The 5,075-nt window shown below is 38.4% G+C and overlaps 1 non-coding gene across 1 annotated transcript; it reads right to left on the bottom strand.

Moving 5' to 3' along the window:
* Window positions 1-1,956: 1,956 nt before the first annotated feature.
* LOC145564384 (small nucleolar RNA R71) lies at window positions 1,957-2,062 on the bottom strand. The gene has a single exon (XR_014094816.1). It is a non-coding gene; the product is annotated as a small nucleolar RNA R71 (small nucleolar RNA).
* Between the last annotated feature and the right edge of the window lie 3,013 nt (window positions 2,063-5,075).

Consider the following 5,075-nt stretch of genomic DNA (forward strand, 5'->3'; position numbering starts at 1 on the left):
TTTGCACCGTTCCCTATACCTTATTGTTTCCCTTGGTTTTTGTGTTTAGGTATTTGAAGTCTTGGATTGCATAGACGAAGCCAAGGAAGCATGAGAGAAAAATCGAAGAAAGCAAGGTGCAAGGGCACGCACAATGTGCACGGGCGCGCAGCCCTATTAGTACCCGCGCAAAAGAGGCAAATTGCCGAATCGAGGTAGAAAGTTTTGCGCGACCTGTGCGCGACTAATGCGCGGGCGCGCAGCCAGCAGCACGTGCGCACACACCCAAGCAGCAAGCCGCGCAACCCACGAATGCGCGGGCGCACAACAAGCCCTGTTCAGCGTTTTTTCGCGACTTCCTATGTATTTGCGAGCCCTGTTTTTGTACGTGGAAACTCGATATTTTTAGATCTTCTTCCTAGTTTTAGAGCGAGCTTCTCTCCCTTAGGGTGAGATTTGATAATTATTAGAGAGAGAAAAATAGATTATTGCTCAATTTTCTTCCAAGATTTAATTTTGCTCAAGTTTAAGTTTCAATCAAGCAAGAATTCAAGTTTTCATCTTTCATTAATCCTTTCTTTAGTAATCTCTTCTCCTTTCTTTTAGTTTTATTTATTGGTTTTATTGTTTTTTATTCTTGTTAATCTTATTAGTTCATCTAGTTGTTAATGATTTCATTGATTTTAATTATGTTTTGTTTATTTCTAGTTTTGATATTGTGTTTAATCTCCCTTCTCTAGGCTAAACTTTTGGCTAGGGGAAGGGGGTGGAAGATATGAGTTGATATTGGATGAATGATGATGGTTGGATTGAACTTATGTCATATATTGATGAAAGACCTATTTTTATTAGCTTGGGATTATTGTTGCACTCCATTTGATGTTTTGTAGTTTAAATGCATTAAAGTGATTTGAACTAGATTAGGATCACCTCTATTTTAATGATTGCATGAGAATGAGTTATTAAAGTGGAGTTTTTATGGATTGTGCTTCTTTATTCTCTTGATTTTATTGTAACTAATAGGATGCATGAGAATGATCCTTATTAGTGTAGACCTCTTTCATTGATTTGTCTAGACTATTGCATGAGAATGAAATTTTTAGGTAGAATCTTGTGTTCTTTGGCATATGTTTCATGATAATCACCATTATTCTCCTCTTTCTAATCATATTGGACACCCCCGTATCCCTAGCGTCATTTTCTATTGATTTTAATCATCATTTTCTTGCTTATTTGTAGTTTTAGTGTTCTTACTCAACAAAACCAACAAAAACAATCCCCTTTTCACTCTTGCATTAGTGATATTTGATGTTGAATTAGCGTGCTTCCCTAGTGGTTCTACTCTTTACTTGCCACTAACTAGTTTAGTGTAGGTTTAGGTATTATAAATGATTTATTTTGTTAGGGTAGTAACTTAACGACCTATCTAACCCGCGATCAATTTTTGGCGTCGTTGCCGAGGAAGCGGCTTGTTTAGCGACTATTTTTGCTATTGTTGGAGTCATTTTATTTGCTTTCCTTTCTTTTATTTTGCTTGTTTAATCCTACTTGTCATTGCTAATCGTGTGCTTAACTTTGTTGTATTCAAAGTGAGATATGGCAAGACAAGAGGATGACCTTCTTTTTAGGGAGTTTTGAAACCCGGAAATGTTTGAGCTCACGAGTGGTATACTTCTCCCGACCACCGTGACTAATTTCACAATCCATACACAATATGCTAGGATGGTGCAAATTGAGCAATTTTCCGGAGGCGTAAGTGAAGACCCCATTGAACATTTGGACCGATTCCTTGAGTTGTGTGCAATGATGTAAACAAATGAAGTGAGCCAAGATTACATTCGTATGCATCTCTTTCGGCAATCTCTCACCGGAAGAGCAAATAAATGGCTCAAGATTTTGAAGCCTAACTCTCTCACCACATGGAAGGAAGTTGCAAAGGCCTTTCTCAAGAGGTTCATTTCCGATAAGCAAACCACAAAAATGAGGAGGAAGATAGCTTCCTTTGAGCAGGAACCGGATGAAACTCTTGGGGAAGCATGGGAAGGTTTAAGGATTTGATTAGAGCATGTCCTCATCATGAATTCAACCGTAATTTGCTCATTAGATTCTTTTATGATGGCTTGAAGCCAATGTCAAGGACAAATTTAGATGTGGGTGCCGGTGACAATTGATTAAGATCCCTCAAAGCCAAGTTGAAGCTACAATTGAAGAAGTGGCTACTAGCTATTCTTGGGGAGGCCGAAGAAGGTCCCAAGGGAAGCAAGGAGATCTTTATGAGTTGGAGAAAGTCGGCCAACTTAAGCACATAGTTGAGCTCTTGAATGAAGGTCTTTCCAAGTTGAACTCAAGTGTTGGTTTGTGTTCAAAACCTTCACAAATCATTGATTTCTCATGTGCTCGTTGTGGTGGGACAGATCATGATGCATGGTGAAGTTTTGACTTTGAGGGAAAAGAGTTTGTCACCCAAGCTCAATCCAACCAACTTCAACAACCTCCAAGGCAAGAAAACTCCTACCCCCAAGATGGACCTCTCTTCAATCCACCAACCCAAAACTGTTCCTACCTTTCCAACCAAGTAGATTACTCTTAAGATCAAAATCATGATCTATGTCCTCAAGCGTTTGAAGAAAAATCCCCACCTGACCACACACAAACCCAAATTCTTCAACAACGTCAAACTATCACTCCACAATTCCAAGAAATCAAATCTTACAATTAAGTTGTTTATTCCCAACTAGCCAAAACTTCTTCTCTCCATTTAACCACAAAACTCCCCTTACAAACATCTACTAACCCTTCACATACTTATCAACCCGAAACATGCAAGGAGGACAAGGTTGTAGATGATGTGGTTGAGAGGAAGGTTCAAGAACAAAATGAGGAGCCATTTTATTTTAGTGAACCAAACAAGTTTGAAGGCCCGATTCCCTTTCCTTTTAGGCTAGTTGAGTATGTCGTTTTGAAGAGCCCTATGGCGGTGAGCGTATGTAGATTTGATATGGTCGATCATGTGATGGCTAATGAGAACTTACCTCCACGTGATGATAAGATGACAATGAGGTATGATGACTTCCTTGAAGTTCCCGCTTGGTTTGAAGGCTCTCTTGAGGAAGTTGAGGTTGCCCTTCCTAATATTGAGGATTCCACGCTTGATCCCCCTGTTAGAAGGAAAAGAAAGAAGAGTGAAAAAAGAAGAAGAATCAACAAGAAGAAAGGAAAGAGAAAATATGAGCCACCATTGGCTCTTGATTCATTCCCTCCTTTTCCTTGTGGTGATGTGAGACCTCAAGGAGTTCTAGTTCTAAAGCTTGGGGGCATCTATGATTCAATCCTCATGTTGATGAGGGTGATGTTCTTTAACCCACCTTGAATGAGGTGAAGGGTCAAGCTAGAGACCATAAACAAGCGCTTCCCGGGAGGAAACCCGAAGGATTACTAACCCTTTTTCTCCCCCTCCTTTCTTTTTCCTTTTGCTTTATTTCTTTGTTCTCTTTTAATATTTTCTTTTGTGTCTTGTATTTCCTTGTAGGTTTCTTTTTGGAATTTTGGAGCGGAGTGACATTTGGTGAACTCTATTTTATGCTCCTTAATTCCTATAAGCTAACCTCCCAGTGAGACCTTTCTTTTTTTTTACTCTTTTACTCTTTCTTTGAGTGCTTAGTTTAGGACTAGTTTAGGAAGAAGTTGAATGGTTCGAGGTTGTTTGCATTGGTTCTATGGAACCTGGGATCATTGATGTTGTTATCGAACGATCAATTGTTTGACAATTGGGACTTATTTGGTTTATATGCCTCGTTTGTGAACCTTTTTTATTTCTTCCTCTTTCTTTTGTTTTGTTTTCTTTTTTTTTTTTTTTTTGTGGCAAACATGACTATGGTAAGATTAAATGAATTTGTTTTGGAATTCGCTCATGCATTTGGAATTGATTGCTTTGATAATGTGCTAAAGAATGTTTTTCTTCCTAATTGATGATGGCCTACATGGTTTGAGAGTGCTTATGGTTGAGATAGACAAATTTTAAGATAAGGTAGCAAGGTTAAGAACTATTGAGGACGTTTGAACCCTTAGTTCACGGAAAAGTGTTAAGATGGTGTTGCTCTCTATAGTGGATTTGAAGCTCTTTAGTTAGTATTTGCTTACTTCCCATCCCTTGTGAGATTTAAATTGTTCAAGCCTCCATCAATTTTGTTAAGCGGCGCTTAGGATCCTTGACTATGCATATCTTAATCCTTGTGTTGTCCTCTAACTCCCCAGATCGTGACCAAGCAGCTCTAGGGGAGGAAAAGGGCACCCTTTTCTTATTTTTCTTTTTCTTCTTTTTGTTTTGTTACATATTTTGTTTTTATTTTGCATTTTATCCTCTTGCCAACCCTTTGAGCTTATTCGCTTTCTTGACTATGAGCCATATTACAGGCCTTATGACCTTTTGTTTCCCTAACCCTTAGTTTGTAAAAAATTTCGGTTTGATAGTTTGTTTTGTGTTGTAATGAAAATGAGAAAGTATTATGCTCTTTGTACCAAGCAAGAAAGTAAATTGTATATATTGTGTGTAATAATGCAAATGCACCCCAGAAAAAGCCGTCCTTAGTTAAAAAGGCAAGGACATCAAATAAGTTATTTTTTTTAATGTTAAAAAAAAAGAGAAAAAAAGAAAAAGTAGGCTTCGTTTTCTTCCCATAGTTAAGCATTGAGGAGAATGCTTCGTTCAAGCTTGGGGGGGAGCGTTACTTCGTTTTATTTTTTATGTAATGTTGGTGTTGAGTAAGCTTGGGGGAGATGGCCTTATTGGTATTTTTGTTTGATTTTTAATGATTTCTTGAGTTTTTTTTTGAGGTTTGATCACCCTTTTGCTTCACTTAGGAAATATGACCAAAATTTTCAAATTTTTACCCCACCTTAACCTTTTGCCTTACGTTACTACCCTAGTTAAGACCCTTAGACTTTAGAGGGGTGAGGTCAAATTCCGGTGGAGGGAGATAGATTTCAACCCTATGGAGAGAGTATGCATAGTTGAGATGTCGGGATGACCCACTAATTCCACAAGTTGAATCTTTTTCCGGTTCCTTCGTGGAATCATGAGGAGCTAACTAGGGGGT

The sequence above is a fragment of the Chenopodium album genome, chromosome 1, assembly GCF_948465745.1.
Source record: "Chenopodium album chromosome 1, dcCheAlbu1.1, whole genome shotgun sequence".
In the NCBI taxonomy this organism is placed as follows: Eukaryota; Viridiplantae; Streptophyta; class Magnoliopsida; order Caryophyllales; family Amaranthaceae; genus Chenopodium; species Chenopodium album.